The sequence below is a fragment of the Gopherus flavomarginatus genome, chromosome 4 (assembly GCF_025201925.1).
Source record: "Gopherus flavomarginatus isolate rGopFla2 chromosome 4, rGopFla2.mat.asm, whole genome shotgun sequence".
Lineage (NCBI taxonomy): Eukaryota > Metazoa > Chordata > Testudines > Testudinidae > Gopherus > Gopherus flavomarginatus.
The window spans coordinates 86,369,724-86,383,383 of NC_066620.1; positions in this window are offsets into that span (position 1 = coordinate 86,369,724).

Genomic DNA, 13,660 nt, shown 5'->3' on the forward strand with positions numbered 1-13,660 from the left:
ACAACAAGCAAGCAAGAGGAGAGTAGTGATACACAACACCACACCAGTGAGCAGGAGGCGAAAAATGCCTTCCCCTAGTCCCCCCAGGTTGGGTAATCAGCCCCAGAGAGAATCAGAAATAGTGGGTTCCCTTTCCTGGGCCTTCCGATGTTCAAAAGCCTGTTCGGCTGACAGGATGTGCTTGTTAATATCCTGTGTGTTTTCTGGGACATAAGTACAGCATTCATCCCCTATAAGGGCACACACCCTGCCCTGGGAAGCCACACTTCCACCCAGGAAGTGTCCACGTATGTCTCCATGATCACAGATCAGATGGTATTTCTGATGCATCTGTAAGGGCAGTGGGCCAAGTCTGGTACTCAAGATCACTCCGAATGGCCATCAGCTGGTCATTCAGGAAATCCCGAATTCCTAAACATACTAGATCCCACTGCAATGCCTTCCCAGCCTCAGTGATATTCAATACCATCTTTCCTTGGTGTAGTACTATAACACACCTGTTATTTAACTATTCTCAAGTACTTTTAAAAGGCATCGACATTAATAGCATGGGGGGGGGTTACATTATTAGTCACTCTCCAGGACACAGGGCGCAGCCTGTAGAATAAACCCCAAAATCCATTCAATACCACATTCCCAAACATGTGTCCCACAAATGTCCTCCCACCAGTGTATAATTTTTTGTTTCTTCACCAGGGTCAGTTCTTAATGTCCTTTCTAGTCAGGAATTCCTGGACTTTGGCAATTTCAGTGGAGTGAGTGTTCCTTCTTCTTTCCCAAAACAGTCGTGATTCAGCATCCTACAGGGGAGAGGTTACCAGCACATCACCCTGCAATGGTTTTGATTCTTCTAGAATAATTCAAAGGCACAGTAGATCTGTCAGTGGACAAGGGAGAGGTTACTAGCACTTCACCTTGTACTTTTCCCCTGATGTCCAGAAGGCACAGTGGAGCTAGAAGGAGAAATAGGCTAATCATCAGTAGGAGAATCCTCCCGGGATGGAGGGGTCTTTTTGCAGTGAGAATCTTGGGTCCAAGCAGTCAGCCTTTGACACTTCACAGCAGTGTTGGTAGTCAGCAGGGCTTAATAAGGGCTTTTCCAGCATGGAGCCAAAGCAGTCTTTCATTGGTGGACCTTTACATCAATCCAGTTTCCTGGTTCCAAGGAGTGGCAGGGCTGCTAGGATCTTCGGGTATGTCACGGAGTCACCGGGCGATGCTCTGGAACTGCTCCCCACCAAGCCAGGCAGGACTTTGGGGAGCCTCCTCTCCCTTGGAGCAGACTTGTTCAGGGCAAGAAGCTCACACGTCTTCACCTCCTGGGTCTCTCCTTGGAGCATTCAGCATCCTCTGCCCCTCCGTGTGCTTCCCACAGCGAGTCCACCCCAGCAGGGTCCTGGGGAAGCCACCGGGTCCTGCACCCCCACTTTGCAGTCAGACGTGACTCTCAGCCAGCCAGTAAAACAGAGGTTTATTCGATGACAGGAACAGGGTCTAAAACAGAGCTTGTAAGTACAGAGAACCGGACCCCTCGGCCGGGTCCATTCTGGGGGTCAGTGAGCCAGACCCCCACGTCTGCCCTCAAGCAGCTCCAGACTAACAACCCCTCCCAGCCCCTCCTCTCTCCTCAGCCCCTTTCCCGGGCCAGGAGGTCACCTGATCTCTTTGTCTCCAACACCTTCAGCTGGCACCTTTGCAGGGGAGGGGCCCAGGCCATCAGTTGCTAGGAGACAGAGTGTCAGGCATTTAGGTGCACTGGCCCTTTGCTCTGCCAGATATTAAGAACTGCCATAGGGACACTGAGGCACCAACACAGTATTCATAGAAAACATTAAGAACTTTCCCAGTTCGTCACAGGGTAGTGCTTCCTTACCTGTGAGAAAAGAAACCTAACACATTTCATTAGTGCCTGGCAGTGTTTTGCAGATCTCATAGCTGCGTGGGCAAATTCAAGCCCTCCTTTTCCTGGTTGTCAGCCAAGTCTTGACTGTGAGCAGTGTCCTTGAGTGGAGTCAGTGTCTTATCTATTATCTAGCTTGCTAGCTAATTTTTTTTTTCCAGTTAACTCATTTTGTTCTTTGTCCTTTTCCCCTTCTTGGCTTCTTTTAACCTACAAAGGAAACTTCCACGTTTCACTTATACACCTTTTTCCCAAAAATGAACACATAAACATTGTCACTATACAGTACATTAGTCTTATTATTTAATATATGCCACACACACCCTTTTACTAAAACAACCTTATTACAGAGCTTTGGAGCAACAAGCCAGGACAAGCACACCCACTTTGAGGAGTTCATTCAATACAACCTCTAGTCCAATAGCCTCCCACCATCCCCAGCCCTCTGGCTAGAAATCTGAGGTAGCCAGAAAGATCCCATATACAATATGGGGAGTGGGTTAACTTTTCATGTCTTTGCTTTCAAAGACTGTTGGCATGCAAATTTTAACAACAATTTTTGCAATTAACAATTTGGCCAATGAAATTTCTTTTCCTTACTTAAGGAAATGCATTAGACTTTAGTATATCACATTCTCCTGATTTATCCAAACATTTTGTATTCCAAGTTGAACAAAACAAGTATCTGCATTTTAATTTAACGTTTTTGTTTAATTTTAAAATAGACTATTCTATGAAAATATTAAACACAACAATTCCGGCCACAAGACAAACACCACAGGACAGAACACAAAACATAATTCCTATTGTGCCAGTAAATGCATGGTACATTGAATGCTGAATGTTTTCTCTGGTTATCTGAAAGACAAAAAAACAGAGGTCTACCCACCCCTTCTGGGCAGACAATCATCGCTTGAAATATACAAATACCCTTGTTGACTTCAGGCAAAACAGAGGAATTACCCCATATTTTCTTGTATTTGTTTCATAGGCAGCCCAGGTTTTCAATTACATAACACTGTATACATTCTTTAGCTAATTCAACTAAATTGTTCATAGCCAAATCAAATGATTGCAGTCTAACAATTTCTTTGCCTGAATTTATTTACAAACATTTCACAGACACCAAGAGCTTTCTTCTTTAGCATTTTTACAAAGTTCAACTGCTGTTTCCTCCAGCAACTACAGAGTTAACTTTTCACTCTCCCTTAAATCACTTGCTTGTCTCCCAACAGCCACTTTTACCAACTTAACTCACATTCCAAGTAAGTCCTTGGTATTTGAAATCCCCATGCTTACACTTACTGACTCCTTCCTTCCACTACACCCTCAAAGGTTTTCCAACCCGTTTTCCAATCTCTCTGTCTGTTGCCTGCCTGCCTGGGCCCGATCCTGCTTTTCTTGCTGAACCATCCCTCCCATGGGCACCAACTTGTTCCACTACCAGTTTAGCTAGGAGGGTGGGCTTCTCAACTATCCCCCACCCCTCCTGGTCTCTTCCCTTAAACATTCTTACTCACAAGACTACCCGAGTCCTCTCTCGTGAGGCTTGTCACCTGGACAAAAACACATGGCCCATATAATCCAAACCCCTTTAGAAGGTTTACCCAGAGACCCATCCATCTGTCTGCTGGCACTTAAACAGAAAAGAGAATTACACAGAGCAGAGGAACTTACAGTCTAAGCCAGGCTTTCCCACTTCTATACACTGACCACTACAGGGGACGGGACAGAAGGATCTCAATTCGACCTCAGAGCTTCCTCGCACGCATGGCTTCCACTCCGAGGAATTACGAACGAGAGATTCAGTTCTGCCCACACTCCTAACGCCCAAATGAACAGAGCAGAAAACCAACAGTAACCGGTTAAACAGAACAGAACCAGAACCAGAACCAGATAGCGTTTCCTTATCCTATTAGGGCTCTCTTTTACTCATGCAGTTCTCAACATATAACACCAACAGTACCAAGCAAAGCAAACATAAAATAACAAGGGTAAAACAAATAGATGGTGTAAATTCTGCAGGGCTCCCCGCTTCTTAATTGCTCACCAAACTGTGACAAACTTCTGTTACCAATCTATCCCCCATGTCAGGTGATCAGGCTGACACTACAGGATCATTGGGGGAAGATAAAGAAAGCACACCATATAACTGAATTTTTAAAGCTGCATTAATAAAATAATAAAACAACAACGGAGAGTGTTGGGAATGCTCCCACATTACTCAGGAAAACATTAATGCCCCAAGCCCGAAGCTGTCATAAACAGATAGCTAAGGGTTAATGTCTCTTTCACCTGAAGCACCTGACCAGAGGACCAATCAGGAAACCGGATTTTTTCAACTTTGGGTGGAGGGATTTGAGTGTCTGAGTCTTTGTTTTCTGGCTGCCTGCTTTCTCTGAGCTTTGGAGAAGTAGTTCTACTTTCTAGTCTTCTGTTTCTAAGTGTAAGGACAAAGAGATCAGATAGTAAGTTATATGGTTTCTTTTCTTTGGTATTTGCATGAATATAAGTGCTGGAGTGCTTTGATTTGTATTCTTTTGGAATAAGGCTGTTTATTCAATATTCTTTTAAGCAATTGACCCTGTGTTGTATTATCTTAATACAAAGAGAACATTTGTACTTATTTTTCTTTCTTTTTATATAAAGCTTTCTTTTAAGACCTGTGGGAGTTTTTCTTTACTTCAGGGAAATTGAGTCTGTACTCACCAGGGAATTGGTGGGAGGAAGGAATCGGGGAGATCTGTGTGTTGGATTGCTAGCCTGATTTTTGCATTCCCTCTGGGGGAATAGGAAAGTACTTTTTGTTTCCAGGATTGGGAACAGAGAGGGAGATTCACTCTGTTTGGGTTCACAGAGCTTGTGTCTGTGTATCTCTCCAGGAGCACCTGGAGGGGGGAAGGGAAAAAGGATTATTTCCCTTTGTTGTGAGACTCAAGGGATTTGGGTCTTGGGGTCCCCAGGGAAGGTTTTTCAGGGGGACCAGAGTGCCCCAAAACACTCTAATTTTTTGGGTGGTGGCAGCAAGTACCAGGTCCAAGCTGGTAACTAAGCTTGGAGGTTTTCATGCTAACCCCCATATCTTGGACGCTAAGGTCCAAATCTGGGACTAAGGTTATTACATGAGTGGCAGTGGTGGGAGGATCTAGACAGAATCCAGAAGCCAGTAGGAATATTATATTTTTCTTTTCTCTGCTAAGGGCTTTTTAGCAGAGAGAAACAGTTGGTTTTAAAAGGGAACCAGAGAGAATTTTTTTTTTCTGCTCTCTCTCGCAGTTTGTGGCTTGCATGTTAAGGGTCTTTTGTCATGCAATAGCCCTCCCATTAGGAAGCAAGTACCAGCACTTATAGGCATGCAAATAAAGTGGTTTTTCTGGTTTCCCTTCATTGAACATTAGCTAGAGAGAGAAAAGGAAAAAAAGCACTGTTGCTAGGCAGACTCCAGGAGGCAACAGAACCTGCAGTTCAGAAGATAAACACCGGAGGGCACCCCAACACAAGAAAACAGGAACCATGACTTCTAAGGCAAAAATTAACGCCGAAGAACAAATCAAAGAAGCTGAACACAGGCGACAACTGGAAATAAAACAAAAAGAGATGGAGATAAAAGAAAGAGAAGAACAGATCAAAGAGGCAGCCTACCAAAGAGAACAGGCAGCCTACCAAAGAGAACAGGCAGCCAAAGAGGCAGCCAAGGAGGCAGCACACAAAAGAAAACTAGAAGAAGAAGAGGTGGCCTACCGAAGGAAACAAGCAGAAGAAGAGTTGGCCCACCGCCGAGAAATGGAAAAGCACCAAAAAGAAATGGAAAAACAACAAAAAAGAAAATGAAGAGAAGGAAAAACAAAAAAAACATGAACTGGAGTTGGCAAAAGCTGGGCTGCCTGTGCCAGCCAACCCTAACAACCCGGCGCCAAATATTGCTCCACAGCACAGGAAATTTCCCACCTACAAGGCAGGTGATGACACCGAGGCCTTCTTGGAAAATTTTGAAAGAGCCTGTCTTGGGTACAGCATTCCCGAAGACCAGTACATGGTAGAATTGAGGTCACAGCTCAGTGAACCTTTAGCCGAGGTGGCAGCTGAAATGCCTAAGCACCAGATGAATGACTATAAACTTTTTCAAACCAAGGCCAGATACAGGATGGGGATAACCCCAGATCATGCCCGTCGGCGCTTCAGAACCCAAAAGTGGAAACCAGAGGTGTCATTTCCCAAACACGCCTACTACATTGCAAAAAACTATGAGGCCTGGCTAACAGGAAACAACATTCAAACCTTGGAAGAACTGAACCTCCTCATACAAATGGAGCAGTTCTTGGATGGTGTTCCTGAAGACATCACACGGTACATACAAGATGGAAACCCCAAGAATATCGCTGAGGCGGGGGAGATTGGAGCCAAATGGATGGAACTGGCAGAAAGCAAGAAAGCTACTGTCAAGGGGAACAATTACCCCAGGGGGCACACAGACCATAAACCCTACAACCGAGGACAGCCAAAGACCCCACATACCACCCAAGTAAAGCCACAGATACCCTACCCTTCAACCTCACCAGTCTCCAGTAACTCACCTCGGCCCAGTGACCCATCAGATGGAAGATGCTTTAAGTGTAATGAACTGGGACATATCAAGGCCAAGTGTCCCAAGAACACCATGCGAGTGCAATTCATTACACCACCATCACACCAAAGATCCCCAGGCCCGGATGCCTCTCAAATACCCTTGGAGCGAAGGGAAAATTTGAGAGTGGGCGGAAAGAAGGTTACTGCGTGGAGAGACACGGGGGCACAAGTGTCAGCTATCCACCAATCCTTCGTTGACCCCAAATTCATCAACCCAAAGGCCAAAATTACAATTTACCCCTTCATGTCACAAGCTGTAGACTTGCCTACAGCTCAACTGCCTGTCCAGTACAAAGGCTGGTCAGGAATGTGGACTTTTGCAGTCTATGACAATTATCCTATCCTCATGCTACTGGGGGAAGACTTGGCCAACCAGGTGAGGCGGGCCAAGAGAGTGGGAATGGTTACACGTAGCCAAACCAGGCAAGCTTCCAGACCCATTCCTGTTCCTGAGCCGTCCACAGAGGCCCCGTCTGTGTTACCAGAGACCCAGACAGAGGTAGTGGACCTGGATTCCATGCCTACCACTGAAACAGCCACAGCATCTCCAGTCCCAGGCCCGGAACTGGAACAGCAACCAGCACCAGCAAGTGCAACTACATCTTCAAACTCAACGCCAGAGGGCGCCAGCGAGCCAAAACTGGCAGAAGCAACAGACAGCCATACCCAAAAGGCTCAGCCAGAGCCTGAAATACCCTCAGGTGCACCAGCGGAGAGCGGTTCACCAGCAACGGAAACAACCCCATCACCTACATCGCTTCCAGAGGAACCAAGCCCAAGTCCACAGTCTGAGGAAGAACTGGTGACCCCAGCCTCAAGGGAACAGTTCCAGACTGAGCAGGAAGCGGATGACAGCCTTCAAAAAGCTTGGGCGGCGGCACGGAGCACCCCACCGCCTCTCAGCTCTTCTAATCGATCCCGGTTTGTTATAGACCAAGGACTTTTATACAAGGAAATTCTTTCTGGTGGACACCGGGAAGAATGGCAGCCGCAAAAACAGTTGGTGGTTCCAACTAAGTACCGGGAGAAGCTCTTAAGCTTAGCCCATGATCATCCCAGTGGCCATGCTGGGGTAAACAGAACCAAGGACCGGTTGGGGAAGTCCTTCCACTGGGAGGGGATGGGCAAGGATGTTGCCAAGTATGTCCGGTCTTGTGAGGTATGCCAAAGAGTGGGAAAGCCTCAAGACCAGGTCAAGGCCCCTCTCCAGCCACTCCCCATAATTGAGGTCCCATTTCAGCGAGTAGCTGTGGATATTCTGGGCCCTTTCCCAAAAAAGACGCCCAGAGGAAAGCAGTACGTACTGACTTTAGTGAACTTTGCTACCCGATGGCCAGAAGCAGTAGCTCTAGGCAACACCAGGGCTAACACTGTGTGCCTGGCCCTAACAGACATCTTTGCCAGGGTAGGTTGGCCCTCTGACATCCTTACAGATTCAGGGTCTAATTTCCTGGCAGGGGCCATGGAAAAACTGTGGGAAACTCATGGGGTGAATCACTTGGTTGCCACCCGGTACCACCATCAAACCAATGGCCTGGTTGAAAGGTTCAATGGAACTTTGGGGGCCATGATACGAAAATTCATCAACGAATTCTCCAATAATTGGGACCTAGTGTTGCAGCAGTTGCTGTTTGCCTACAGGGCTGTACCACATCCCAGTTTAGGGTTTTCACCATTTGAACTTGTGTATGGTCACGAGGTTAAGGGGCCATTACAGTTGGTGAAGAAGCAATGGGAGGGGTTTACGCCTTCTCCAGGAACTAACATTCTGGACTTTGTAAGCAACCTACAAAGCACCCTCCGACACTCTTTAGCCCTTGCTAGAGAGAACCTAAAGGATGCTCAAGAAGAGCAAAAGGCCTGGTATGACAGACATGCCAGAGATCGGTCCTTCAAGGTAGGAGACCAGGTTATGGTCTTGAAGGCGCAACAGGCCCATAAGATGGAAGCATCATGGGAAGGGCCATTCACGGTCCAAGAGCGCCTGGGAGCTGTAAACTACCTCATAGCATTTCCCAATTCCTCACTAAAGCCTAAAGTGTACCATGTTAATTCTCTCAAGCCTTTCTATTCCAGAGATTTACAGGTTTGTCAGTTTACAGTCCAGGGAGATGATGCTGAGTGGCCTGACGGTGTCTACTACGACGGGAAAAAAGACGGTGGCGTGGAAGAGGTGAACCTCTCAACCACCCTGGAACGTCTGCAGCGGCAACAAATCAAGGAGCTGTGCACTAGCTTCGCCCCATTGTTCTCAGCCACCCCAGGACGGACTGAACGGGCATACCACTCCATTGATACAGGTAATGCTCACCCAATCAGAACCCCACCCTACCGGGTGTCTCCTCATGCCCAAGCTGCTATAGAACGGGAGATCCAAAACATGCTACAGATGGGTATAATCCGCCCATCTACCAGTGCATGGGCATCTCCAGTGGTTCTGGTACCCAAACCAGATGGGGAAATACGCTTTTGCATGGACTACCGTAAGCTAAATGCTGTAACTCGTCCGGACAACTATCCAATGCCACGTACCGATGAGCTATTGGAAAAGTTGGGACGTGCCCAGTTCATCTCTACAATAGACTTAACCAAGGGGTACTGGCAAGTACCGCTAGATGAACCTGCCAAGGAGAGGTCAGCATTCGTCACCCATGCGGGGGTGTATGAATTCAATGTCCTTCCTTTCGGCCTTCGAAATGCACCCGCCACCTTCCAGAGGCTGGTAGGTGGTCTACTAGCTGGACTGGGAGAATTTGCAGTTGCCTACCTCGATGATGTGGCCATTTTTTCTGACTCCTGGCCCGAACACCTACTACACCTGGAAAAGGTCTTTGAGCGCATCAGGCAGGCAGGACTAACTGTTAAGGCCAAAAAGTGTCAAATAGGCCAAAACAGAGTGACTTACCTGGGGCACCAGGTGGGTCGAGGAACCATAAACCCCCTACAGGCCAAGGTGGATGCTATCCAAAAGTGGCCTGTCCCAAGGTCAAAAAAACAGGTCCAATCCTTCTTAGGCTTGGCCGGATACTACAGGCGATTTGTACCACACTACAGCCAAATCGCTGCCCCACTGACCGACCTGACCAAAAAGACCCAGCCAAATGCAGTTAAGTGGACTGATGAGTGTCAAAAGGCCTTTACCCAACTTAAGGCAACGCTCATGTCTGACCCTGTGCTCAGGGCCCCGGATTTTGACAAGCCATTCCTAGTAACCACAGATGCATCTGAGCGTGGTATAGGAGCAGTGCTCATGCAGGAAGCAACAGATCACAACTTCCATCCTGTCGTGTTTCTCAGCAAGAAACTGTCTGAGAGGGAAAGTCACTGGTCAGTCAGTGAAAAGGAATGCTATGCCATTGTGTACGCCCTGGAAAAGCTACGCCCATATGTTTGGGGACGGCGGTTCCAACTACAAACTGACCATGCTGCACTAAAGTGGCTTCATACTGCCAAGGGGAACAACAAGAAACTTCTTCGTTGGAGTTTAGCTCTCCAAGATTTTGATTTTGAAATTCAACACATCACAGGAGCTTCTAATAAAGTTGCTGATGCACTCTCCCGTGAGAGTTTCCCAGAATTCAGTAGTTAAAAAGTGTTCTTAAAATGTAGAAGTCTGTTAGTTATATACTTAGGAGTATATGTAAAGGTGTATGTGTTGTATTAATCTGTTTATTTTCAAGTTCTAAAAGGAAATCGCCGCCAGTGAGCTTCCCCACTGTCTGCAATTTGGGGGGCGTGTCATAAACAGATAGCTAAGGGTTAATGTCTCTTTCACCTGAAGCACCTGACCAGAGGACCAATCAGGAAACCGGATTTTTTCAACTTTGGGTGGAGGGATTTGAGTGTCTGAGTCTTTGTTTTCTGGCTGCCTGCTTTCTCTGAGCTTTGGAGAAGTAGTTCTACTTTCTAGTCTTCTGTTTCTAAGTGTAAGGACAAAGAGATCAGATAGTAAGTTATATGGTTTCTTTTCTTTGGTATTTGCATGAATATAAGTGCTGGAGTGCTTTGATTTGTATTCTTTTGGAATAAGGCTGTTTATTCAATATTCTTTTAAGCAATTGACCCTGTGTTGTATCATCTTAATACAAAGAGAACATTTGTACTTATTTTTCTTTCTTTTTATATAAAGCTTTCTTTTAAGACCTGTGGGAGTTTTTCTTTACTTCAGGGAAATTGAGTCTGTACTCACCAGGGAATTGGTGGGAGGAAGGAATCGGGGAGATCTGTGTGTTGGATTGCTAGCCTGATTTTTGCATTCCCTCTGGGGGAATAGGAAAGTACTTTTTGTTTCCAGGATTGGGAACAGAGAGGGAGATTCACTCTGTTTGGGTTCACAGAGCTTGTGTCTGTGTATCTCTCCAGGAGCACCTGGAGGGGGGAAGGGAAAAAGGATTATTTCCCTTTGTTGTGAGACTCAAGGGATTTGGGTCTTGGGGTCCCCAGGGAAGGTTTTTCAGGGGGACCAGAGTGCCCCAAAACACTCTAATTTTTTGGGTGGTGGCAGCAAGTACCAGGTCCAAGCTGGTAACTAAGCTTGGAGGTTTTCATGCTAACCCCCATATCTTGGACGCTAAGGTCCAAATCTGGGACTAAGGTTATTACAGAAGCCCCTTTCATACTCACACACGTACGTACAGACTGGTCACTTCTCTGTATAATGTTCAGAGAAGGGGGAGAGGTGGACGGGAGATTATCCTGTATACAGCTTGTCCAGAATTTCCAACATGCTTCCGCTCTTGGGAGGGCTGTTCTTTCACACCCTGGAATCTCCTGCAGCATCTCTTTCAGAGATTCCAGTCCAGGTCGGCTGCCTGTGGCTTCTTTGGTGTCACCAAGCCACACCGACTCCGGGGTCACAAAGGCACACTGTTGGATCTTACTGGACAGTTAAGCTTTGCAAACGTAATCTCAGTTCTGTAACTTATATTGTCTTTGGTTCGCCTCTGTCAATTTTCCTTTTTCCACAGCCAGCTGGGGCGGAAAGCAGTTTTTCTTTGTTCTTAGCATAGTCTGCATTGATTCTTGACCTTGAACGCAGAGCAACTTTCTTTTTATCCCTGGGCCAAGCTGAATTTCAAATTAACCCATTCCTTTCCTCAATAGACAAATTTGTTCACGCTGTGTCAAGGCTTTTTGGTGATTAAATGCTCCTCTTAGATGTATGATATTATCTAGATTGAAGTACCTTCTAGTGGGCATTGTTTAAATGGATCTTCATATGTGTAAATATTCCAATTCTCTAAATACCTGCAGGTTGTTGAACCATAATGTACGTACATATAATATGTGGGGGTACCCTTAGGGGGTGAGGTGGAATGTTTAGACTGCCCCCCACACATTTTCCACTTACACACACAGGGAGGGTGCCCTGTCCGCACTAGCGGCTCATAAACTAAGGATTTTTCCCTACAGGGTACTCACATAGGAGAGGCTAACGAGGATGGCCACGACCCTCCTACACCTCCCTTCAGCAAAGAGCGTCGGCTAGTCTCTGGGAGACGGGGCCACTTACTCTGATTGCATCCAGTGAGATGATCAGACTGTCAGTAGCCCACAAGGAAAGGAAAGGGGGAGGGAAGATGGGTACACACACTCCTAGACCCAGGTAGCTTCCTCACCGGATGATGCCAGGCCGAGTCAGCCCACCATGGGTTGGACCTCCTAAAGATCCACTTGCGTGGATCAGGCTTGCGTTAGAGTAGTCCTGGTCACGAGCTTTTGCTTCACAGGGTACTCTGGGCGTCTTCCGGTAACAGTCACTCACACTGGCCCCCAGTACCCTTCTGCATCTGATCTTGCTTTTTAGCTACAACAGGAAGAGAGTGCACTAGGACATAGGGTCTCCCCTTTCTAAACAGGTCCCTCCTTTGTCCTTGCACTATCCCTAACCTGCTTTTGAATCCTTGCACTCCGCCAGACAGGGGGAAGAACAGGAGCTACGGTGGGGGATTTTTACAAGAGCTCTCTATACAAACAGCTTCAGAAGCTACCCGTTCGCTGACAAAACAGGAGTAATTGGAGAATCGTGTTATAATTAAGTGATCCTTCCGGTGGCCACCTTTCTGGTCCTCTAGTTGATATTGAGGCCAGTCTACTATACAGAACTTTTTAGTTTGCTTTTAGTTAGTAGATCTGATCCAAACACTTCCCAATTCGCTAGAATGCATTCTAAGGATGTACACCATGCCCTGCCTGTACTCTGTCCCTGCCCCATATCCTAGGGTGACACTGGGCATCCCCAGGTCCTAACAGGCAAAAATCCAGACCACTGGACTGTTCCTACCTTATCCAAGGGACCGGTTCCTCACCATCGCCCTCAACTGCTTCTCCACTACTCGAGCGCGTTGCACAGTTGTGCCCTCTGGGGTCGCTCACACTGCGTCTCCGCCGAGGCCCCCGGTGAAGTCACTGGTGTGCACTGGGCTTCGGTCGTCACCGCGATCCGTTGACCGCCAGGAGGGGTCCAGGCAAGGCTGATTTTAGCCTCAAAGCCCACCCAGGGACGCCAAAACTGTTGCAGGCACAGAGGGTGCCCGAGGCAAGCAACAGTGGTTCGTTGCCCACAGTGCGTAGCGCCAATAAACACACCAGGGTGGAGAAGCAAGCAAAGTTTATTTGAGATCTCAAAGCGGTGCTGGGAGACTTAGCATGCCTCAGATCCAGCACCCCTACACAAGCGGCTTTTCCCTTTTATAAGTTTTTTTTTCTCTTTCTTCCCCCCCGCTCCTCCTCCTCCTTCCTCCCCCTGTAGCAGTTACGTAAGCGCAGGTGCATTAAGTAATCTTGGCCGCGACAGCTCGTTAGTAAGTTTTTCTTCTGCAAGTTATCTTGTCCTTCTGCTAAAGGTGCACAGGCCTCATTATTTCTGCTTTAGACGAGTTAGAACTGTTGCAACTGATAACTGCTGTTACCCCTGGCCTTTTAGGTCGATTAAAGTTCAAACATGGAGGGACTCCTGTCTGCTGAGGCCTAAAACCAGGAAGGCTCCATACCCTTGTGGCCTTCCACCCTCCCGAGTTACTTAGGGTTATGCTTAGTGACACCAACACCTAGGTAACCCATTCCAGTGCTTCACCACCCCCCTAGTGAAATAGTGTTTCCTAATATCCAACTTAGACCTCTCCCACTGCAACT